Below are 26,877 nucleotides of genomic sequence, written 5' to 3' on the forward strand. Positions count from 1 at the left end.
GATTCTGGACCTCTGTCTTCAGTAATTCGAATACACTGACCAATACATTCTGTACGAAAATCAGTGCAGAAAAAGTGGAATCTGACAATGAATTTTTCGGAGAGGGGGCACCTTGATGATCCTGCAGGTTTACAGTCGGTTGCACTATCCCTTTCGATCCTCCTTTTAAAAGTCTAGGGCCCAAGGTTTCTGAAACATTAATTACATCATCTTCATTGGATGTTTGCTGAAGTCATTCTGATATTTCCACATCTACACAGTCCGTCCCCAGATTTGCTCGGTCCAACAATTTTCCATCACACAATATGCTATCACTCAGCGCTCTTTTATTTATCATCCCCTTTGTTATCATCTGCTTCATTGAGGATGTGGACAAGGTATAGTCTAGATTGTTCTTGAACAATTTATTCATTACGTTAGATGTGGGGCAAGGACTTGATGTTAATATCTGATTTTGGTCATATCAGATTGTAGTTGCATTTGCGATTCGAAAACAAGAGAAAGGGATGTAGTTGGTTCTTGTTCTTTGGCCCCTGGCATATTGTGCAACTCGGGTGCCTTAAAATTGTCCCTCCAGATCGCACTGCCACTTCTTATCTTATAGCACGTGGATATCCGCCTAATTGTGCTGTCACAGCCACAGATTTCCTCACAAGATGCGCAGTAGTAATCTCCAAAAATATCGTAGAGTAACGTTAGATGACGGGGAACGGATAATTCGCCCTGCCTTTGCCCTTACCTCCGGCTTTACATGCAGTGTGATGAAATTACGTCCTACTGTGCTGCTATACAATAAGATAGTGTTTTCCATGTGCCTGTATGTTTTTCTCTGTGCGGTCGTTTAACAGGGAGCAGTTGCTTATTGACAATTCAAAAAACTGCCTTTAAACTCAATTGAAGTCAATGAAAATTAGAAGCAGTTACCTGAGAGTGAGATCGCCTTTTTATACTCTTTAGTAATGTTGAGTGATAATTCCTCCAGGCCCCCCCCCGTGCTCCACGGGCACACATAGCAACAGACTTCTTTCCGCATTCACTCCGCTATAGCTCCCAGCAGATACTTTTCAGTGATGGGAGACCGCCTTCCAAAAGTCACGAAAAACAGACTCAGGAACTCAGAGTCTCCACATGGCAACATACTCTTTGCTGCACTTGCAAATGTTTTGTAAACATTTTTTCTGTTGTTTTCCCCTCTATGTGCATTGATTTCTGTGCCTATCCCATCAAAACATATGCACTAAATGTTTTGTTTCTGCCCTGCATAATTAGGATTACTCATTTGTACTAGGCAAAATAATAAGCTATTATCAGAAAACTCGGTATGAGTAAAGTATTTTTCATAAAACACCTCTGAGTCACGAGAGTTATTCGCCCATTCGGGATGCCCTGATCAGCTGTATACATTCATATTTCTTCTACCTGGGCAGACCAGGGAATCGCCAGGAGCCCTACAATTATACAGGGATTTGAACAATGACAGCATGCCATTAGGTATTTGGGAATTATAGGATACTCATCCCCAGTAACAAATGAATAAGGTGTCCCTGCCAAAGGAGTCACCACCTCCCCCTGACAGCCATATCCTCTCATGTGATCTGCCCTCCTGATGCCACCCCTGGGGTTAGGATCAGGTAGTGGCTGCCTTCCCCTGGCCACATGGGAAGACATATAGGCTAGGGATTAGTGATGACTCTGCAGGATTCATCACACACACCTCAAAACAATAACAAGAAAAATGAGAAAAAGATATAATCAACTATACTAATATTCATCTTAAATTCCAATGTTCCTTTATATTTTTACTCTAACATTCTCTGGTTTTCATTTGCTCCCCCCTTTTTTTACAGGGACGAACTGCAAATCATTACGGCATACTTAACTTTGAGCCTGCTCCTGCTACTGTGCCGGTGGAGGGGAACTGGCATCTCTTTGTATGTCGCTGATGTGATTAAATGGATTCTAAGACACGGCACGCTCCAGACAGAGAATTCTACCCCTGACACTGAAGGTGGCGCACAATAAAACACAGCCTTTTATATTTTTTGAACCCTGCATCATTTTTTTGAGAAGGCACACAACCCGTGTCACAACCACCTTGACAAATACCCTGTGTTGCAATGGACCACGAACCAGGCCGGTGTGTAACAAGGAAATATTTTTTTTATTTTTAAAATTCAAATGTAAAATCAGAGCAAAACACATTTTTAGGGCAGCAATCACCAGTGTGGTGATAATATACAGCAAAATGTTATAATACAATTAATTTTAACTTTCTGACATCAGATACATAAACGAGAAATATGAATGGTTGCAAGATCACTTTTTGTCACACTCATAGATGGCACTTATGTCATGCACTCCCTGCTCAACACTTCCCCCAAACACCTGCTAACTAAAGTCTGTGTGGATAGAAAACAGTGGCAAAGAGTCATCAAGAAGAGGGAAACATCTGTTTTAATGTAAATTCGACCCACCACTCCTGAATGGGAGGTGAAAGAAGAAAATGAAAACCTTAAAATTGAGCAAAATAGCATACACAGATTGCACTTGCTACTCTGAGGTCAGTCTATATTTGCAGTCAGATATATAGGACGGAAATTCATGTGGCTGTGCTAAAGAGGCAAGGATGCTTACAAGCTGCTGGACAGGGTACTAAAGCAACATGAACATAGGTGAGAAAATCGATTTTGGGAGGAACACTGCAGCAAAAATCAAACATGCCAGAATTGCAATTTCCTATTTTTCACAGACTTTAAACAAGCACACAGTTAAGGAAATGGGCTTAGCAATCAAAATCGGAAATTGTTTATTTGTGATGGAGAACAAAGGTACAGAACAGATAGGACAATGAAGTGAAAGGCTGACTCTTTATGGGATGATGATATGGGTTTTTATGGGAAAATGTGAATCGATTTTTAGAGAAAAGCACACGACATGGGCAAATTCGGTTTTTGATGCCAACAGGCTAGTTTTACCAAGACTAGATTTTAATGGCTATTTTATTAAAGAGAGACACCACACACAAGGGGGATAATTTGCAATTTTAACTAGCTTGCGCCGTGAACCTCCTTATAGGGGTATTAATACATTTATTTCAAATAATATTAAGGATTTACACAAATACTTAAAAGAAATGGAGAAGCAAGCTGCTAACAAATATGAACTAACACAGATTATTCTAGAGAATGGGTGCACAGAGGATACTAACAGTTTGGGGAATGACTAGGGTTTTTTAATGGGGTTTTTATAGGATTTGAACAAATTGCAAGGGAAAAGACCAGGATATGCAGTTTTAGGGTGCAGGTGATGTTGATACTTACAAAATACACATGAGTTGGGTAATTTGGACAGCCAGCCGGGTTTCTGGACAGCAGGGCCTAGGATCTGGTCCCAGGGATGGCTGGGCTCCTGGGGGGGGGACAACTGGGCAAAGTCTGGTCACTGTGGACAGCGGGATGAATCAGCTGGGCAAAAAGGTCTGGTCACTGGATTCTCCTAAAGAGGTCAGCAGCCTTTCCTCCTTTCTCCCTGAATTATTGGGATGAAGGTTGTTCTGGATAGGTGGTTCAGGGTAGGTGGTTCTGGATAGGTGGTTCTGCCTGGATCTGGGTCAGCTACCAATGGACCTGGTCCCGGAGTCTTTGAATCTTGCAGGGTAAATTTTGAATGATGACTATCCCTATGCCTCCCTGTCTACCTCTTTAAATAGCCAGAGTGACATCACAGAATTTTACTACATGGTTGGCGGTATCCTGGACATACTCCTTGAATAGGATAGGCCAGGCAACTAGTGTCACCTCCTCCCTTCGAGCTGATTGGTCCAAGGAAGTGACATGAGTTTAAGTGGGTGCGTTTTATGACTCCATTTGTCTCACAAGCCTATTTTTCACAAACATGAGTTCTGGATATTTACACTAGTCACCATAATGAAAATCAGATAGGCAGATCCCATTTTTCACAAGGAATATGCCGGTTAAAATGCCAGTTCTGTGCGATGATGCTTTGCCCTTAGGCACAATTTTGCTGTTTTTAGGAGAAACAAAACACCTAAAATTCTGCAAATGGCTACATATCAGCATACTAGCATTTAGCATATTTTCCTCAAGTTTCATGCCTGCGCCATTTATGATTCACACCAAAATAAATGTTTACTGCCATTCCATTCCACCACATGCCAGGAAGACAAACACTACCTCATTACACCGGTAAACCCTTACCGCCTTACTACGAGGTCCCTTTGCGGGTTGGAGAATTTAACGCCTGCTTTTTGCCAACCCGCAAAGGGACCACGGAGCTAATTACGGTACCACAATTTGCGGTGCCGTAATTAGCACCTTCCCAATTCCCATTATGCCCTATGGGGCAAAAATGGAAATGGGGAAGGGCAATAGGGGAAGGGGGAATTACCGCCCCACCAACCTTGGAATAGGGCGGTAATTCCCCTTTCCACCAAGGCGGTGCCGGTATTTTACCGGCATGGACCAAGGTGCTAATAGCACCTTGGTCCACCGCCGTCCGTGTAATGAGGCCCACAGACTTATTTTACTTGTCCAAAAATAACATAAAAATACTGGCATAATATCAAATTGTTGCTTATTTAGGTTGCAGAGAAAAATGTCTTAATATGAAGAGGTCTTCAGATCAAATGGGCTGAATTTGTCCCAAATGTGGGTGGTCTTTCCAACCCACAGCCCAACTGTCTTCCCCCATGTCAGCTTGCACAAGGGTTGCCATGACTCCCCCTTTGAAGTCTTCCAGTTTCAATGTAGAGGAACTCACACTTCTAAGGCCAAGCACAGGGCTTCCCCCCATCCTTTGTCCTTGAGAGCAGTTCTGCCTGGAAGTCTGGGATAGCCTGTAATTATCACACTTCAGGTCCAGCGGAACAGAGCACTTGGCCTGGCAGCATCAATTTGCGGGGAGATGCAAAATTATTCTTTCTGCTAAACTGGTTTGACAGGAATTCCTGGTCTCAGCCAGGATGCTTGACGTCTTTCTGGGGGGAACAGACATAATGTACATGTCTTTGCAACCCCCTGCCCCCAAGTACAATAATATTTCTTTGTGAGCAACAGTGTAATATTTGACATATAACTTAAAAAGACATTTTTCCTTCACACGTCTGTTGCTTTTCTCATGCATACCACCAAGACAAGAACGGGACTATCCAAATGTCATTTGTCCGCAGCCAGAGATGGGAAGGGGTCTTATAAACAGAAGCATGTCTGCTTTTCTGTGCACTGCTGGGATGTTCTACTGTGACAATGCATTTTTTTGACCACCATTGGAAATTGTACATTGTTTTACAATCTACAGGATTCTTTGAAGAGTTTCTTCTAAGAATGTAAGGAGGAGAAAAAAAGAACCCCTCCCCCCAAAAAAAGGTGTTTGTTTGCAGGAACCTACCAAAAAAAAGACTCTTTCCAGAGCCACCACTAAAGACGAAATCCCCTAACCTGGTTGAAATCTGTTCCCCCACTCCCGTACACAGCACGATAAGTCTGTGGGTATCACAGTATTTGCAGGATCGCATGTGTCACATCTGGGGCTTTTTTGAGGTTGGCAGGCATGGAAATGGGACTGTGGAGGCTAACAGATTGGTCAATAAGGTTTCTGGGCGTGGTGTGTAAGCAAACAGCCTGAGACTGTGGCAGAAGGTCTGTTTGTAGAGAGGAATGCAGAAGCCTATGCTTATGGTTGTATTGGTCAGGAGGCAGAGTGTATGCATTTTGGGGGACTCTTAGATACATTTGTTCAAAGTGCATGCAACACACTGTGGAGTGGCTGCACATTTAGGATTCTATCATGTGGATTAACACTTGTATGGAGTATGTGCAATGAAATGGATGATTTTGGTTCCTCTTTGTGCCACTTTGGTGACGCTCAATCATCCAGCCATTCTTATTCTTCATTGTGGAGGGAACAGTTTAGGACATGTTACTGAAATTTCTCTGCAATTTGCGATGAAGGAGGCACTTGGCTAGCTCATGGGTTTGTTTCCGAACTCCTGGGTAATTTTTTTCTTGCATTGCACAGACACAGACGTGGCTGCATTCTTCTCGCTTTGGTTCAAAAATGGAGAAAGCGAGGAGCAATGTGAAGAAGGCAGTTTTTGCCTTTTTGCAAGATGTTGGCATGTTCTACTTCCACAATGCTAACATTACGTTTAGTAGCACAACCATTTTTCCGACAGATGGAGTTCATCTTACTAATTCAGGCAATCAGCTTTGTTTGTGAAATATGAAAAATGCATTGCTGCCCTTTTTGCAAGTACAACAAGCATTTTTCTAGTGGGTTTTGCTCATTTCTACCCTTCGAAACACAATGAAACACTACAAAATGTCTCTTTTTAGAGGCAGTACTTTCTCCCGGAAATGACTGCAATGTTTTTGACTGAGCTACTACTCCCTTCATGCATTGCGCAATCTGCAGAGCTTATTGGTAGCGCGTCGTCCTGCATCCTTTAATTGGCAATGCTACTTTTGAACTGTGAAAGGTGGCTCTGAAAAGAGCCTTTTTAAAACTCTTTTTTATTTTTTGGTTGTTTTGTATCTTTCTTGGTCTTGTAAGACATGACACAGAAGGAAAGGAAGGAAAGGGAGGGTAGGGAAGGATCTCCAACCGCCAGGATAAGATAGGGCACGTGCAGAGAGAGGAAGATGTTGTGTGGCCCTCATTTAGGTAGGGGGACACTCATTCTCATGCTCCCAGACCGACTCCTCGAAAACACTTCGAAGTTGCTCCCCCTTGCAGAGTAGCGTGTCACAGTAAATGCACAATACAATGACCTTTGAGAGGGAAGGGTCTGCTGTGGTGCATATGGCCTGCAAGGCTGCTTCAGGGATCCGTTGCCCCACAGGAGTGTCCCTGTTGGTAGCAGGAGCAGATGCAGAGGATGCTGTAGAAGAAAGTAACCTACTGCCTTGTTCGAAGGGCACCGCCGTCCGAACTGCTGCCTTCTGGTTCACTTTGAGATGTCGTCGCATTGAGGTGGCACCGTAACTGTACAAGCCAGGTTTTCTGTGACAGAGTGTCATCTCACCAGGTAAGCACGACATTTTGGCACGTCTCCTACACTGGTAAACAGTTTCCATACCCAGGGATCATGCTGCCTGCAGGCATTGGGGATTTGCTATACTTCATTCTCGTTCTCCTCTTGATATATATGTTCATCACCTCGCCTGTTGCCTTGTCCATGCCCTTCAGAAGGAGGCGGTGGCGGTGAGGGTCAGGGTGTGGATGCTGCTGACTTAGAGGCAGTACCAGCAGTCATGGTTGCCATTAGTTGCAAAGGTAGTATAGCACAGTAAAATTGATGAGAAAGCAATTCCAGCACAAAGTAAAGTGGCCCCCGACTCTGCTCTGCAAAGCCCAAACAGACTGCGGAGCAGCTATGGGGTGTGGCTTTTTGTAGGGCTGCTGTGGAGCACTTGGAACCGGAATGTGGGCCTAAATCGTTCAAAAAAATAGTTACATGCACAATGGCACAGTGTGGGACATTTATACTTTCACAAGAACACTCCTTACATTGCAGAAAATAGTACTTTTCTGATCCCCGGGGGCCCCGAGCGTGTCCGGCAAATAAGGGTCCATGCGCAGTGTTGATGCGGTCACATAGTGACATCGCAAATGCTCTCCACCGGGACGGCTGTTCGCAGGATCCGTATTGGGCGTAATATGTTGCGCGCATGTCCGTAGGTGTCCTACGAACAGGGTGGCCTCCCAGACTCATTAAAAGTACGACACATGTCTGTGGACCATTTATGCACAAGTTGGTTGTTTGTAGGCTACAGCAAGTGCAATGTTCATGTGCACAGCTGTTCGTAGGACGTGGGTGGATGCCTCGAAGTACTGAAAGTACGTCACAACTTTTTCCTACCATGCTGGATAAGGGCAGTGTTGCCAGGACACAGAGGATGACATACGCATGCTCATAACTGTGGAATGGACAGACGTGCGCTCCCACAACTAATTAAAGGTGCATCACAAAATGCAGACATGCAGCCAGTACTGGTGTCCTATGGATACCTGCATTGTGATTGCACATACACCGGGCAGGTGCGGTGTCAGTAGGAAACCGCAGGGCACAGTGATGGCACGAGTTATGGTTGCTTAGCGTACCAACCATAACTGGTGAATTTCTGGGGTTTTGGGGTTTTACATGTACCCATAATATGGGTATGTAGTTGGTAGTGCAAAGTAAGTGTAATGTCCCTTTAACAAAGTGTTTGCACTGAATGTGCTAGGGTTTTATTAGGGCAACCGAACTTCGAACCATAAAGTCCAGTTAACACATTTTTTTTTGTGAATTTCATAGGTTTTTAGTAGTGCAACCTAACCATAACTTCCCTTTAATAACGTTTTTTTTACTGATTTTGATAGGTTTTTAGTATTGCAACTAAACCATAACGTCCCTTTAACAAAGTTTTTTTGTTAAAGTTCATCGGTTTGTAGTAGTAGCACGTAACCATAATGTAAAGTAACATCTGACTTCATTGCACACCTTGCGGAGAATGCCACATGACCATATGCTGGCGCACAGCACGGTGATGTGTCCGAGAATCCGTACACACTCAACAATAAGATGTATGCCTTGTGGGCAGTGTGGAAATACATTTTTTACTGATGTAGGAACTTCCACCTTCAACATTTCCCTTGCACAGCTCCAACACTTATTCGTAGTCAGCCGTTAACAATGTAGTACACAGTACATACTTTTAGCAAAAGTACTAGTTATCTGAAAACGACATGAGCTAAGGCCATCCCTCCTCCTCAAGAAACAGCACCACTGCTGTAATGAAGGAGCATGAGAAACACTGCCCCTACCTTACAAATAACACACGCACAACATTTTCCCCCGTCTACCTACCCCCCCCCCCACATATTATTGTTTGGTGCCTCTTTGCTCATTTCCGTCTGCAACTTTTCTTCTTAGCTGTCCTTCCCAAAAAAAAGCCATCCGTAAACAAAGTAAATGTTCACTTTCACAGTTTAAAAATATTAAAAAACAAAATCTCATACACTCCATCTACTTTATATTTCTCAGTATAGAACATAGACGCAATAAGATTTGCCATTAAAAATCTAGATTTGCAAAGCAGTAACGTGTGCTACTAAAAAAGAGGATTTGTCCTTCTAACACGGGTCGCCTGTGGCATCTCGGATTAGAAAACAAAATCCTTTTCCAAGAGTGCCACCATAGAGAGGGAAGGTGGTTGTTCCATACATGGTCCTCTTCGCTTTCCATGGCAGCCTGCAGAAAGCAAAAAGGAAACCCTGTTAACATATTACCACAAGCACTTTTTTCCTTCCTTTCAAATATATCCTAATGCCCACCCCCCATGGCTGCAGCCTACCCCTCAGTCAATAAACGTATACCGCTACGTTTTTTAACTACATTACGACACTTGTGTAATACGAAAACACTCCCATAACCAACACTAATGATATTGTACACTTTTTTGGATGACGTTCCTCTCCAGCGTAGCCAAATGCCCCCATGAGCACCTATGTGCCATTACGCAGAACCTGCAAATGAACACACAGCGACATACAATGTAGCATGTTACCTTTTGAAATAATAAACTGGTTTTTAAAAGAAAACATTAACATTTGTAATATATATTACTGTGGCCGTGTAATATATATTACATGACCACGGTAGTGGTAGTGTAATTATGGTTAAGTTGCTGTTTCCATAGGAAGAGCACTTTTTGGGCGGCTTATAACTCCACTCCTCCTGGACGAATCCACACCAAACTTTGCAAAAAAAGTATATGGGCCACTGTGAATTTTTTTGCAAAGTTTGGTGAGGTTTGTTTGAGGGGGGGAAAAGTTATAGGGGGGGCCCCAAAACTTCTTTTTTCCCATAAACTGAATGAGGGAAAAACTTTGCGCAAGCCTACAGCACAAACCGCTGGACAGATTTTCACCACATTTGCGGCAGGAGCAGCGGCTTGGTCCCGAAAGCGTGCTTTTGTAAATTTGATGAAAATCCGTCCAGTAGTTTTCTTTAAAACAACCAAAAAGTAGGTCTCAAAAAATTAGTGATATCTATGTCCGCTTCGTGGACACACTTCCCTGTTCGCTCCGCGGACAGGACATTAATCGGGTACTATGCTTGCATCAAGTCCGCGGACATGTGACGCGTTGCCTCATTGGATGGTGAAGAGCGTGAAGTGCGTCAGATTGTTCCGATGCACCCGCCATCTTTCAACTGTGTTTTGGTGTCCGCGGACATCTCCGAAAAAACATGCAACAATACACCACATTGCACTTGTTAACCTTATCAAATACTGTTTCGAAAGGTGAGGGTTACACCTTTATTTATTACAATACAATAAAGAAGGCACAATATGATTTCCCGTTTGTCATGGTGACTGAGGGGTAGGCTGTAGCAATGGGAAGTGGCCAGAATGTCGGGGTCATGGTATAAGGTCATGATCCGGACAATGTGGCTACTGCCCATGACCACAAGGGACAACACATAGGATTAAAGTGGCCATGTGCACCTGGGAATGACTTTGATGGTAACGTTATTAGAAATTAGCATACATTTGAAAGGAAAGAAAAATGTGTTTGTGGTAATATGGCCATAGGGTCTTCTTTTTCCCTTCTGCAGGCTGCCATGGAAAGCGAAGAGGGGCTCTGTATGGAACCCTTGCTTTCCCTTTCCTTGGTGGCCATCTTGGAAAAGGATTTCCCTTCCTACACCGGAACGCTGCAGGCGTCCCGGTGTAGGAAGAAAAATCTTTTTTTTCAGTACCCCGGATTCCGGTTTGGGAACCTAGGGTGCTAATGGCCTTCATCCCCCATTACAAGGGTTGGAATGGGGGTATAATGGTCCCAGAGATCTCGTTAACCACCCTCGCTTCACTTGGGCTGAAAAACTGGTCTGCCGGGCCGGTATCCACCGTTCCAGTCCCTCGAACACGTCATTATGCCGCGCGCCAGCATATGGTCATCTGGCACTCACCGGAAGGTCTGCAATGAAGTCAGATGTTCGTAGACGTTAACGGATGCAAAACTAGTTCAAATAGTTGCAAAAAGTGTATAGAAGTGTTAAAAATTATTCTAGAAGGTGGGAAACGGCAGAGTTTTAAGGTGACACTTTGTAAGTTCAACACAAATATTGCTACATTGGATGAGTATGATATTAGTAAGTTGTAGGAAAATAGCACGCACTGGTAAAAAGCTTTGAAATTCAATGAAAAAACATTGTTAAGGGGACGTTATGGTTAAGTTGGACTAATAAAAAGCTTTTGAAATTTACTGAAAAAACTTTGTTAAGGGGACGTTATGGTTAAGTTGGACTAATAAAAATCTATCAAATTCAATGAAAAAACGTTGTTAAAGGGATGTTATGGTTAAGTTGCACTAATAAAAACCTATGAAATTGTATGAAAAAATGTTGTTAAAGGGATGTTATGGTTACAAGTAAAACCGAAAAACCCCTGAAATTTGCCAGTTATGGTAAGCTAAGCAACCATAACTCGCGCCACCACCGTGCAAAGACTAACACCCAGGGCATCAAAGATGACATCACAAATGTCATTGATGACATCACTGATGACATCACATGTGAAATAAATTTTGATGAAAAGTCCCTACAAGGAGTTGTGTTTATATTTTTGGTAAACATTACAAGTCCCAGAAGGCAAACAAATAATCTAGGACTACATAAACACCTACAGATTAGAATGCATCATGCTGACAACATATTAAACGTCCACACACCAACTGCCATTTAAAAGTTTACTACAAATCTTTTCCATCAACCTTTCTTCTCTTTTACCAAACGTTACACACAGAGCTTGTAAAATGCACATCCACATTTCTTAACTTTCTTGAGAAAATGCTCTTAAAACAAACATTTTTTTAAATCTCCAGCAATTTCATTAACTGTTTTTCCCAACAACTCCTCGTACCTTCATGAATAACAACCTTGCTTACTAAAAGTACTTTTCATAGCATTTCATTTGTATCTGTGTGCGTTTAATCTTGCATCACGTATGCTGCTGCCTCTGAGTTTTCTCCTCGCTACAACTGCTCCCCATCCCTGCATATGCTCCCTTTGTTGGCACGTTAGCCATTACTGGACTGCACCCCACACGCAGCATTCTGTACACGCCCTATCCAACCTCGTCCTTCTGTCCTCCTTTACCTGACCTGCTGCAGCCTGTAATCAAGCTCTCCTAGCACTCTATCCCTTGTACCACTGGGTATCAGGCTACTAGTCCGCACGCCCTATTGTCTCTCCACCCTAGCACTCTTGTACCTACTGCGCTAGATTGCAGCTCATTATGCATTGGCACTACCTCATGGTAATCACCTCCTGGTTACCCCCGATCTTCATCTCCTCCGCCTGTACCACTATCTACAGTGAACACAATTTTTCCCACATAGCTAGCAACTTGAACTGCATCTGCACCTCAGGACAGAGGGCTTCCACCCCTGGCCGTGCCACCCTGAGTCACAACATCCCCAACACTATGACGATGCACATTCCCTATAATCCATATTTGGACTCACCTGCACTATGGTTGGAACATTTCGCCACTAAACCAACACCTAATCAGCCTTGCACCCTACACCTAAGGAATTACAGACTTGGCTCAAGATTCCTCCGCCCCACCGTCCAACCTCAGAGGCAATCCCTGTCACAGCAGGCAGCCACTGTACTCAAAACACCCTCACACACACAACCTCTCAGGAACACCACAGCCTTGCAGCCTAATGACCCCCCAAAAAAACTTTGATTAAAGGTGCCCTGATTAATGCCAGGTCACTCTCTGCACATGCCTTAGACATTGCTGATTTCACTACAACACAAGACCTTGACTTCTTGGCTATAACGGAGACTTGGCTACATGCTGCCTCTGGGCCCTTACTAGCACTCGCCATTCCTTCCGGCTACACTATTATTAGATGTGACCGTAACACTAATCAAACAAAAGGCAGTGGCGTCGCCTTCATCCACAAAATCTCCATTGGCATCAGAAGTAATAGTAACCAACAAATCCCGTCTGCAGAAATACTATCGATCAAACTTCCCATTTCACCTTATCAAACTGTCACCCTTCATCTAATATACCGTCCACCTGGACCCGTCTCCACCTTCCCAGATGACATCATGTCCATCCTAGCTGACAAAGCCAAAACTAAATCACAAATCATTTACTTTGCAACTTCAATCTTGGATTCCAAGACCCCGACGACCCTGTGACTCTTGATCTGGGTAATACCTTAATGGACCTTGGCTTCATTCATCATATCACGGAACCCACCCATTCCAAAGGTAGAACCCTCAATTGGCTAGATGACATCACCTGTTGTATCAATTCACAAGGCAACCTATCTTGCGCATAGTATGACCATCACACAATCACCTTTAACATTAAAGCCACAGACCAATGTCCCAAACCCGACACTACCCCTGCCATTCAAACCAGAAACAAAAAAGACTTTACTAAGGAAAAGTTGCTCCCTCTCATTCAACCATTATTAAACAACGTTGTATCATATTGCACAGATCCTACAGTATTAGTTGATACCTTTAACCAGTCCATGCTCAAAGCACTGAACACCATTGCCCCAATTAAACTTAGAAAACCTAAACCCCGAGCTCACCTCAACACATGGTTCACCCCTCACCTAAGAGAACTCCGCATATTAAAACGTATGGCTGAATCTGGTTGGAAAAGCCTTGCTTCTGACGCTAACAAAGACTCCTTGCTCATTGCGTCCCTTAACTACAAAGAGGCGATCTTTCAGGCTAAAAAAGACACTTACAACAATCACATTATGGAAGCCAAATCCAACACCAAAGAGATCTTCAAGCTTCTCAAAGAACTTGAATCTCCTGCAACCCCCCTTGATACCTGCAGCAAAAACAGTACTTGGTGTACAAATATACAATCCGCTCTCCTGGGCAAAATTGCTACACTCCAGGCCAAAATAAACGCTAAACAAACCTGTATCCGGACTGACGACCAGCCACCTCCTCCCATTCGCACCACCACTTCTACCCTCCCCACTTACAAGCCTTTCAGCTTCATGCCTCTTAGTACCATTAAGGTTGAGAACATCATTAACAAGCTCAAACCGTCAAACTGCCAAGGCGACCTGTGCCCTGCACTCACTATCAAGGATGCTACACATGAATTAGCCCCTTTTATCACCTCCCTCATCAATACATCCTTTAAAACAGGCATTGTCCCTGACAACCTAAAAGATACGTGGGTCATCCCCTTGCTCAAAAAGCCATCCCTCGATCCTATTATACCTACCATCTACACTACAGGCCTATTATTACGGTCCCGTTCCTGCTTAAAATTCTGGATCACGCTTCTTACCTTCAGATACAGGAGTACCTGGAATCTAATAAACTCCTTGGTCTCAGGCAATCAGGCTTCCGGCCTAGGCACGGAACTGAAACTGCGCTCATTATTTAAAAACACAAATTGAGGATTTGAAAGACAAAGGGAAACTGGCTCTGCTGCTCCTATTGGACCTCTCGGCAGCCTTTGATCTAGTCAACCACCGTATCCTCTGCCAACACCTCACTTCAGCGGCCAATTTTTCTGACTCTGCCACCTCCTGGATTAGATCTTTCCTTGACAACAGATCTATGTGGGTCTTCTCCCCCTCTGCAGCCACCGAGCCCTCTCCTGTTCGTTGCAGCATCCCCCAGGGTTCCCGTGTATCGCCTACACTATATAATGTGTTCACTTAACCTCTCTTTTTTTTCAACCTTTCTTTATTATTTCAAAGTTACAATCCTCAGGTAAGTACACAACTCCCCCAAATCTCCCCCCTCCCTCGATACCCCAACTAAAGTCTCACAACTTGCCCTCCCAACATAACCACACATAATGTCCCTCCTTCTATCATCCCATCTACCCATATCAATATCTCAAAAATGCGATAATAATCCCAACATCAAACAGCCAGAAAACTCTCGTAGTCCAGCTCAATCTTGACTAACGGGCGTAACTCCAGGAGACTGTCCAGCTTGTGCCATGTCCATCCGATATCGTCTATACGGACCCCAATAATCAAATGGCCTACTGATACTCGGGAGCATAGAAGCATACATGAATTCCCTTTGTTCACATCCATCCATACAGTCCAGCCACTTAGCACGCCCTGGCCACAAGATATCTAGCGATCACAGATGCCATGCCCAATAATTTATTTTCAGTACGATTACCACACTTGATCAGAGCCAAAAGCCACGTTTCCGGCAAGTATGTATGCACTAAACCTCTCTTTGATACTCTTGATTATCTGGGTGTCACCTACACGAATTATGCTGATGACACCCAGATACTCATCCCTATCACTGGAGAACATCTTGTGGACACTAAATCATTGAATGACGTTTACCTGGCTATCCAGGGCTGGATGGCTCAACATGAGCTTTGTCTTAACGATGACAAAACAGAGCTCCTCATCCTTGGCTCACAACTTCAATTTAGCAAACTTGATCTGGCATTTAGGTCTTTCATCAGCGACGGCAACACCATCAAGGTCTCCAAGGATACCAAAACCCTTGCTATCTACTTTGTTGCCAGCATGTCACTTGCTAGACAAACTAACTCTGTTACTTCAGCTGCGGCCTACACGTGCAAACTCATCACCGCATGTCGCCCCTTTCGCTCCACAGTAATTGCATTATATTAGCCAGAACACTTTTCATGTCCAAAATTGATTATTGCGAAACTCTCTATCTGGGGACCAGCCAATGGAACCTTAACAAATTGCAGGTCACCCAGAATAATGCCATCAGGGCATTCCTTAACATACCAAGAAATAACCACATATCAGACAGCAGATGCAATCTGGGTTGGCTTTCAGTAGCCCAGAGAATTTCACTGAAAACACTTACCCTCACCCATAAGTGCCTTTCTAGCCAGGCTCCCACCTACCTTGCTACACATTTTTTACCCCGCACTTACAGTCGACCGCAGAGAACTGCCCAAATCAACTGGATTGCCCTCCCTATGTTCAAACTGCAGAAAGCGGGTGGCAGCAGTTTCCCGGTGCTAGCTACGAAACTATGGAACTCAATGCACAACCCACTTAGGCTTGAAACCTCTTTCCACGCCTTCAGATGTAAAAATAAACTGTGGTTACATGATTGTGACAACATCACCAAGTAGCGGTCTTACTCACTACGGGGGCATCACCTTGGTCACCTCCAATTGTAATCAGGCTCTCTTCTGTATATACCTGCTTTGTAAATGTGATTTTAAATGAACTGTATATACCTCCTACTATAACTGTCCATTTTTTTTTCCTATATTTGCACTATCTTGTATTGTACACTTACTCTCTACTCATGTATGTGTAACCCAACCTAAGATATGTGCCCAGTTGCCCCAGGGCCAGGTGCGCTTTACAAATAAAAGGAATGCAAATACAAATACCATCACCACATATCCCCACTAACTTTATTTTACAATTACAGGAAAGAAGCACATTGCCGAAAGCAAGAACCAAAAAAAGAATACCCTTCATATCCTACAAAGTAAGTACATTAATGTACCATATTTATGCATGTAATTTCAGCAGAACAGTTCCACTATATATTACACCAGACTACTCTTTTTGAACCAAAATGTCTTTCACTCTAAGCCATTACATTGCACCATTCACACTCCTCCTATTCCCATCTAAACATCACCATTGCAACACCCACTCTTTTCATGAAAACAGCACAATGTCCCTACAGATTCAATCCCACCAACACTCCCTTACTCACTAAACCAACGCCACCACACCCCTGCAGACTCTTACTCTCACAACCTTCCCAATGATACCTAATATACCACCTCACGATCAAACAGTGCTGTATTAATCTCTACAATCATACCCACACACCGATACACAATACATGCATATACATTACACAACTTTCCAAAGCAAACTTTCTCTTTTCCCCACACACACAACAACATGCCTACTAAAAAGCAACTCTGTAGAAAAGAAAGAAAAAATAGAGCAGATAAGAATAAAACCAAACCATATAGCCATCCACCTCTAAAACAATTTATAGAAACCATTAAAACAAAAGAGCTAGTAACCTCACTCAACAACACTAAACCACTAAAAAAGTTAAGGCCCCTCTTGCAAAAACTGAAAGTAAAAAAAATATGTACAAGGAAAAGCAGACCGACTCACAAACCTAACACAGTATCTACCAGTTTTAACACAGTAAAGCAATCCAAAAAATGTATGTTAGAAAAAAGTTTCCACCGTAGAGTTCTTCACAATCTTGTAAAAGCAGCTGAAAAGTCACAATGTACCCTTAAACAATGCTGCAGGAGACTAATTCTCAAAGCTCTAATTGACCAGCTTTTCTACTAAAGAGAACATTGTTTATATTGATTTCAAACAGAATGAAACCACTAACTAAATGAATGTCATCCGCCGCCGCCGCGATTGGCGGATTCTTCCACGTTAAAGGTGGCAGCACAGGGGCAGTGTTTTTTAGTCCTCTTTCTATGGTCATCATTCTCGGCCATTTCCTTGGGCGGTGCCTGCCGGGAGTTTAAAACTTCCTTGTTCCCAGCAGACTCCGCGTTGCAACCCGCATCGGAAGTATTCCTTCTGGGTTTATGCGCTCCTGAGGCTTGGCGCTCCTTGCTTTGCTGCGGCCTTTCCTCGCTCCGCTGTCCTCCGCTTCGCTGTTCTTGCGAAGTGCTTTTGCTAACGCCTGCCTTTCTTCCTTTGGGTGCTCTCCTGTGTTTTCGTTAGGTCTGGTTCTTTTATTTTCTCCAGACCTGCCTTTCTCCATCTTACCTGTTTCTGTCTCCCTTCTCTTCCGCCTTTCTGGCTGGGCTCCCCGGATCCCTTTCTGCCCTCTATTCCTTTCCTTAGCAGATCTGGCTCTCTCTTTCGGAGCTACTGGGCGGACTCACCCGTCACCGGCTTACCTTCCGGAAGTCTCATCTGCCAGCATTGTTTTCCTCATCGATCCTCTCAAAGGCGCTGCCCCATCTTCACGCCATTCTACTTGTTCGCTTCTGCTCAGCCTTCACCGACACCTACGGAGAGGAAAAAGAAGAGAACTCAAATGTTCTGAAGGGTTTTTTCTTCCCGATTGGGTTTTTCCCTTCCTCCGGCTTGATTCCGGAAAAGGGGCCACGGAACTGCTGTTTCCTAGCGGTAACTGTGGCTTCCTTCCGTGACAAGCACATTCATCCAAGAAGGGAGAAGGATTACCTGGCCAGGCGAAACCTACAGTCTACGGACAACGATTCCGGCAGCTCAGGTGAAGAGAGTGCAGAAGGAGGGAAGGAGGAGGGAACGAAGGGAATTAAGGGAACAAAACAACCACAATTAATCAATAAATTGCCTAAAGTACTCCTAAACATGTACAGTGTCAATATAGAGACCTTTTTCAAACTTCTGTGATGGTGAATGGATTTATACAAGCAGCATAGAACCAGATTTCAATGAAGAAGCTTTTAAACAAGAACAACAAAAAACAATTGCCATAGACCATAATGGTCGATGGTAGGAAATGGTAGAAGACACCATTATGGCAAAATAAACCCTTATAGAAAAAACATCCCCAACAAACTTTCAACAAATGCTCCTTTCTCCCCAAGAAAATGGCCAGGGTACAAATGGACATGTAACTCAATGTGTAACGTACGCCAACAATCCTTTAAATCTTTACGACAATTCCTCAATCACTATGTAAAACTAACAGAAAAATTTAAAATGAAAACTTTACAAACCATGGTCTCTTGTCCAGCGCGCAGCCACACTGGACTTCAAGGACAGTCATTAACCAACATTTTAGGAACTGCTTGTAAAAGCACTTTCCACCACATCAAAATGTTAGGAACACTCCATTCTGCTATACCAAATATTGTGCATAGAATATACTATGCAAAACGTTCTGCTCTAGAACTGTCAAATGTAGATAACATTTTCCTACATTGAACAGCCAAAGACCTGCTTCAAGAAATAGAGCATATACAAAGTAAATACTTTGGAACTAAAGTTGAATTTGAAAATTCTGTAACTTCAGAAAACATTACCAAAAACCTCATAAACACCAACATCCTAACAAAGACATCAAAAAAATAGCTACATTTCAAAACACATCTGCTGAAATACCAAACCAAGTATGTGTATGTTGTCAGAGAACTCTTTATAAAAAAAGAGCACAAAAGTAGTAGATATAGCCTACAAAATAGAGGACAATGAGGAATCCCAATGGTACCAAATAGCTTTATATCTAACAGCGGAAACTAAATATAAAATAACTGACCCCTCAACAGTTTGCACGTACTGCAACACAAAGCTTGACAATATCCTAATACCATCCTGCGCTATAATTAATAACTTGTATGAGAGCATTATAGTCCAAACAGAACACCCATTTCAAGCTATAATACCCATTCAAGCCGAAATCAGCCAAATTACCTCCACCCGAGTTACTAAAGGGCAACCATGGCAAATTAGTATAATTTCCATTAGATCTTAAATAAAATTTAGAAACTCTAGGAGTACAATGACCAATAGATCAATCTTTGATTGTATTAGTTAATGGTGTACCAACAAAAGACAAAAGGATTCGGCAACAACGAGCCGACTTATACAAAGTTAGACAACCCCTACAATATCTAAAAGAAAGCAATGAATACTACAAAGATGTTGTCAAATTGGCCCCTAGATATTTCTGGAGACAGTGTAAGATTCACCATCCTCGCCTTGTTCGATGGAATCCAAGATGGCGGCTGTTTGGTCACATTACCACCAACTAGACTTACAAGTCTAGTCTTCCATCCAAGATGGAGGACGTTCATATTCAACCTCCTCACTTCTACTTATTCAAGCGAGGCAGAGAGGTAACTGCGTTGCTACTCCGTTTCTTCGATAGCATTGCTTCCACCTACACTTGCGATTCTATTCCATTCATTAATTCCCCCTTCCGTTCCTCTTTCAGCACATCGGCTCCCGATGTCTTTACTTCCTTTGCCTTTTCTTCCACACTTGCTTTCCCTTCAGCTAACTATTCTCTGTCCGCCCCCTTTTTTCCTATCCGTCGATCTTGCCGTTCCGTCTGCACTTTCTTTTTCTTCCATCTGCCGTTCTCTGGATCTCCGTCTTCTTCGCGGCACCCTTTCTGCTTACCTTAGCTCTTTTCCTATCGGCTTCTTTTTCATTTTTTCCTGTTTTATATCAACACCCTTTTTTTTTTACTTTCTTCAAGCTTCTTACCGCTTCTTCCTCCTTTCCTTCGCTCTTCTTCTCCTTTGCATTCTGTCTGAACCCCGCGGCAGCCTTCCGCGGGTTGCCCCTCCTCCTTTCTCCCGGCTACTTGCCATCCTCATTGCGACAGCTTCTACCAGCGGAGTCCCGGCTGCTTGCATCCTCTTTTCGACAGCTTCTGGTAGCGGAATCCTCCTTCCTGTTGCAGTCATCTGTGGATAAGAAGGCTACTCCTTTCTTGGACTCCTATTATCGCACTAAGATTTTCACTTCTTCTGCCATCAAGAAGTTGGATAACAATTCCGAAGAATTTCACCACCTTCGGCTGATTCTGGGTTTTCTTCCCCAAGAGGATTTCCCAGGGGTTGGCCCCCTGGGTCACACAGAGCCCAGTTTACTCGCCTCTGGACACCTGGGGGGATGTTTCTTACTTACCCTGAACTGAACTGCAAGAGCCAGAAGACTCGTGAGTACCTGTTGTTTAACTGGGAAAGTAAAGTCACTAAGAGATAGCAATGCCCAAATAAACAGAGTCACTGAGAAAATGGATCAACAAATCAAACAACTGGTGGCTGCGGTCCAAAACCTAAATACTGAAGTACAAACTCTACGGAATGAAAATACCATGCTTTGACAAATGGTTAACTCCAGAACAGAATTACCCCCCGGACCTCTACCAAGGGGGAAATATGAAGGAAACCCTAAAATACTTAAAGAGTTTATAGACTCCTGCACTGTACAATTCACCCTAAAACTTGCCTTTTTCCGGACTGACCGATCCAAGGTTAGCTTTATGATATCTAACCTGTCTTGAAGCGCGCTGGCATGGGCCTCACCTCTAGTAACCACCAATAACCAACTCTTGGACTCCCTAGCCGGCTTCACAAATAGCCTACAGGCTATGTTTGGTCACAGAGAATTAGTGGTTACAGCCCAAGAAAACATTCTTGACTTGAAACAAGGGAATATGGAACTATTGGCCTTTATCACTCAATTCAAGCAATTGGCCACCGAGAGTGCCTGGTCGGATGATGCCCTCCTAACCATATTTCACAGAAATGTGAATGATGACCTGAAGGATGAACTGTCTCGGGTACCCCGTCCGCACAATCTTGCAGAAATTATTACTCTCGCCCTACAAATGGACTATAGAATTCAGGAAAGAAATCTGGAAAAAAGGAAAGGAAGCCCAAAAGGAATTCCAACAACCTCAAGGAACGAAGCTATAAAGATGCCCCATACTACAGAGGATGAACCTATGCAAATAGGTATAACTCGAGGCCTCTTACCCTTGAAGAAAGAAATAGGAGACGTACCTTGGGGTTGTGCATGTATTGTGGATCAGACAAGCATGTATTAAAAGACTGTAACCTGGTCCCTCCACGGCGCTCGGCAAATGCCTCCACCCGTTCATGAAGGGAACCGTGAACGGGTCCATTGTGAAAAGTACCCTGGAGTGTATTGCTAATTCACCTCAAATGGTGATATTGCCAATAACAATTCAATTTCAGGATATTACATCGACAGAGTTCAGGCTCTGGTGGATTGTGGTGCGGCAGGTCTTTTTATGGACACGGATTGGGCTTATAAAAACAAGATACCTCGTATAGATAAGGCAACTGCTGTACGAGTTGAAGGAGTTGATGGGACTCATTTATCTTCAGGACCCATAAAAAATAACACTTCTGTCCTTACTATGAACATTTCTACACATACAGAAGAGGTCGTCTTTGATCTTATAAAAGCAGCACAGTACCCAGTCATTCTGGGCATCCCATGGCTCACTAAACATAATCCTTATATCAATTGGAAAGCTGGAACATTGTTTTTGGGATCCGAATTCTGTATTTCCTCATGTCTACAACACAGTGCAGCAGGAGTGCAAACCTCTACATGTCATCAAAGTTCCTTAAATACTTCTCCTGTGGTTTTGAACTTAAATTTATTACCTGATTGCTACCAAAAGTGTCATGCAGTCTTCTCCAATGAGGAATTCAACCAATTGCCTCCCCACAGAAAGAACGACTGTGCCATCAATCTGCTACCTGATGCTCAGATTCCCTTCGGGCATATATATACCTTTATCAGGTCTAGAGAAGGAAGCGTTATGAAAATACTTGCAAACCAATTTGCGTAACGGACTAATAACAGAATCTAAAAGTCCGGCTGGGGCATCCTTGTTTTTTATACCAAAAAAGGATTGTAAAGAGCTCAGGCCCTGTATTGATTATAGAGGGTTAAACAAAGTCACTCACTAGGACAGATACTTTTTACCTCTTATCCAAGACATTCTCAAAGCCGTAAGAGGGGCTTCCATGTTCACTAAACTTGATTTAAGAGGAGCCTACCATTTGGTGCGATTAGGAGTGGCAATGAATGGAAGACCGCATTTCGTACAGCCTTTGGGCACTACGAATATCGTGTGATGCCCTTCGGGTTAGCGAATGCTCCTTCCATTTTCCAGAGGTTTGTGGATCACATATTCTCAGATTTACTTCTCCATTCTTTGATAGTCTATTTAGACGATATTCTGATTTTTTCCAAGAGTCTGCAAGAACATATCAAACACGTCACAGAAGTACTACATCGTCTGCAAACCCACGATTTGTTCACCAAATTAGAGAAGTGTTCCTTCCATCAAACCAGTATTCCTTATTTGGGTTTCATCCTCTCAGTAGAAGGAGCTGCAATGGACTCCAGAAAAGTGCAATCCATCCTGCAATGGAAGGCACCTCAAGGAGTAAATGAGATACAAAGGTTTGTGGGATTCTCCAACTTTTATCGGAAATACATCCCTAATTTTTCTGAAGTCATCAAACCCTTGGCCACCTTGTTACAAAAAGGGAAAAGATTTATTTGGTCTGCTGACGCTCAACAAGCCTTTGAAATGCTCAAAAAAGCCTTCTCCACTGCTCCCATATTAAGATTACCTGATCAAATCAAACCATTCATCTTAGAGACAGATGCCTCACATTCGGCTATCGGAGGAGTACTCAAACAGGCTTCTGTAACTGGCGTAGAACATCCAATTGCTTATATGTCAAAGTCACTATCTCCTTCAGAACAAAACTACACTGTTTTAGAGAAGGAACTATTAGCTATCAAGAAAGCCTGCTAAGAGTGGAGACATCTCTTGATTGGAGCCAAATACCCCATCACCATCAGAACCGATCATCGAAATATGAAGGTCCTCCAGAATTTTGAATGTCAAAACAGTCGACCAGCCAGTTGGACTTATATTTTTTCTTCATATGACTTTGTTCTCACACATATTCCAGGAACCTACAACCAGTTGGTTGATGCGTTATCACGCAGTCTCGAACCTGAAGAAGGTCGAATCTTGGAGAATATCTTACCTCAAGCCGCTTATATTTTCCTTATCTCCACCTTTCTTCAGGATGTCCGGAGAGAAGTGCAAGGTATCCAGGAAGCTGACATTAAAAAGTATCAACTCAAGGAAGAACAAGGATTGTATTACCACAATACAAAATTATATGTACCTTCCTTTTCTCTTAGGAAACAGGTATTACACATGTGCCACGATCATAAAACGGCTAGTCACCGAGGTATAGTGAACACTCATGAACTTGTCAGTCGCCTTTTCTAGTGGCCGTCTCTATTAGGGGATGTACAAGACTATGTTTCTTCCTGTACCGTATGTCTCCAAGAAAAAACCCCAAGGAAGTTACCGGTGGGAAAGCTAGTTCAACCCACATTACCCAATCAACCTTGGGAAAGGATTTCTACTGACTTTATAGTGGAACAAGCTCTTTCTAATCTAAACACCACCATTATGGTAAACATTGATTCTTTGACAAAGATGGCACATTTCATCCCCATGACAAAACTCCCAACTGCTGCTCAAATGGCATCTTGTTTCCTACAGACTATTTTTCGCCTTCATGGGTTACTGAAAAGCATTCTCTCTGACAGAGGACCACAATACATCTCTGCATTTTGGAAGAATTTATGCCATTCCCTAGGAATCCAACATGATCTTACTTCTGGTTTTCATCCACAAGCTAATGGACAGACTGAAAGATTGAATCAATTCTTAGAGCAATACCTCAGATGCTTTATCTCTGCAGCTCAAGACAACTGGCATGCTCTACTACCATTTGCCGAATTTGCCTACAATAACTCTCGGCACTCAGCTATCAAAATGACTCCTTCCTACTGTACCTATGGGTTCCATCCTTCGGTAATTCCTACTGCACCTACCGAATCTACAAGTTCTCCTACAGTTGATGCGCTGGTTGTGGACATTCAAATCGGACATAAACTCGCTCTTACTACCCTGAAAGACACCAGACAACGAACCAAAATACAAGCAGACAAGAAACGATCTCAAGAGCCAACTTATCATCAAGGAGACCTTGTGTGGTTATCATCTCGATTCCTTCCAAAAAGATTGATACCTTCGAAATTATCTTCTAAATACTTTGGTCCTTTTCAGGTACTCCAGGCTATTGGGAATGTGGCTTATCGAATTCAATTACCACCATCCTGGTCTTGAATCCACAATGTATTCCATGTCTCTCAACTGAAAGCTCACGTGCCTGACAGATTCCGAAGACAAGGAACAGTCACACCTCCGCCCATAGACACTTCTGATGGTCCTGAATATGAAGTGTCAGCCATTGCTGATTCCAGATATCACCGAGGATCCTTACAATATCTCATAGATTGGAAAGGATATGGACCCTCCGATCGAACATGGAAACCGGCCTCCGCAGTTCATGCTCCTACTTTGGTGCGAAGATTCCATAAGTTCCATCCTTGGAAACCCTGGCCTTCCACTCCACGGGGAGGGCAAACTGTCAGAATGGCCCCTAGATATTTCTGGAGGCAGTGGAAGATTCAGCATCCTCGCCTTGTTCGATGGAATCCAAGATGGCGGCTGTTTGGTCACATTACCACCAACTAGACTTGCAAGTCTAGTCTTCCATCCAAGACGGAGGACGTTCAGATTCAACCTCCTCACTTCTACTTATTCAAGCGAGGCAGACAGGTAACTGCATTGCTACTCCATTTCTTCAATAGCATTGCTTCCACCTACACTTGCGATTCTATTCCATTCGTTAATTCCCCCTTCCGTTCCTCTTTCAGTACGTTGGCTCCCGACATATTTTTTCCTTTGCCTTTTCTTCCACACTTGCTTTCCCTTCAGCTAACTATTCTCTGTCTGCCCCCTTTTTTCCTATCCTTCGATCTTGCAGTTCCGTCGACACTTTCTTTTCCTTCCTTCTGCCATTCTCTGGATCTCTGTCTTCTTCGCGGCGCCCTGCCTGTTTACCTTTGCTCTTCTCCTATCGGCTTCTTTTTCATTTTTTCCTCTGTTTTATATCAACACCCTTTTTTTTACTTTCTTCAAGCTTCTTACCGCTTCTTCATCCTTTCCTTTGCTCTTCCTCTCCTTCGCATTCTGTCTGTACCCCGCGGCAGCCTTCCTCAATGCAACAGCTTCTACTAGCAGAGTCCCGGCTGCTTGCATCCTCTTTTCGACAGCTTCTGGTAGCGGAATCCTCCTACCTGTTGCAGTCATCTGTGGATAAGAAGGCTCCTCCTTTCTTGGACTCCTATTATCGCACTAAGATCTTCACTTCTTCTGCCATCAAGAAGTTGGATAACACCTCAGAAGAATTTCACCACCTTCGGCTGATTCTGGGTTTTCTTCCCCAAGCGGTTTCCCAGGGGGTGGCCCCCTGGGTCGCACAGAGCCCAGTTTACTGGCCTCTGGACACCTGGGGGGACTTTCCTTACTTACCCTGAACTGAACTGCAAGAGCCAGAAGACTTGTGAGTGCCTGCTGTTTAACTGGAACGTAAAGTCACTAAGAGATGTAAACATAGAGGAAAACATAAGATAAACCACCCAAATAATTCAAGACTCTCCAGCAACTTGCCAATTTGAACGTGTAGATCCTGTTACTGCAGCCAACATTTTTGACCAATATCCGATTCACCCACTACACTCCAAAGACAAAATTGATGTTGCATTAGAAACATATCAAATGCATCAGGCCAAAGAATCCCCAATGAGCATATGGGAAAAAAGTGTAGCAGCACATTCTTTTCCTCTACCCTTTCCTAAACGAAAAGGAGGAAGACATGATGAAAGGTCCACACAAATTGGTGCATCAGAATATCGTTCTTTAAGAATGAATTCTGAAGACCCCAGATTTAGACAAAATGTCTAACATTTTCCACCTCCACTTCGAAAGTGAACTAGCAACTCCATGTTATGGAGTTGCACACACATTAAACACATGCTCTAACTTTTTAAACATGTCCGCTACCCAACTGCTTCAAAAGATAAAAGACAAAGATGAAGTTTTGCAGTCAAGTATCACAAATCTCTTGGCAAACATGTGTGGTACAAAAGAATACTGGTTCCAATATCATGTATCATGTAGAGTCATGCACAAAGGATGACTTGCACGACTTCTTATGCACTGCAAACCAAGATAAATAAAGAATAGATATAAAAACACCAGGAGAACTCTGTTCTCTTGACCCTGTCAGTGTACCAAGGTACTGTTACCATTGCTTCATTGCTATGCTGCACTTTATCTGAAATAAAACGACCCCTCCGTTCGGAGAAGGGCAACACTTCTATTGAAGAAATAATATCAATGAAGAGGAG

At 43.2% G+C, this 26,877-nt stretch overlaps 1 long non-coding RNA gene across 1 annotated transcript in view; it reads left to right on the forward strand.

The window, feature by feature from the left end:
* The window catches only part of LOC138579649 (uncharacterized), a 472,376-nt gene that overhangs the window by 353,532 nt on the left and 91,967 nt on the right, over positions 1-26,877 (forward strand). Inside the window, exon 4 of the long non-coding RNA XR_011304109.1 lies at positions 16,472-16,531. This is a non-coding gene — a long non-coding RNA (uncharacterized lncRNA). The remainder of the gene's footprint in view (positions 1-16,471; positions 16,532-26,877) is intronic.

The sequence above is a fragment of the Ambystoma mexicanum genome, chromosome 3p, assembly GCF_040938575.1.
Source record: "Ambystoma mexicanum isolate Mex_15411 chromosome 3p, UKY_AmexF1_1, whole genome shotgun sequence".
NCBI lineage: Eukaryota > Metazoa > Chordata > Amphibia > Caudata > Ambystomatidae > Ambystoma > Ambystoma mexicanum.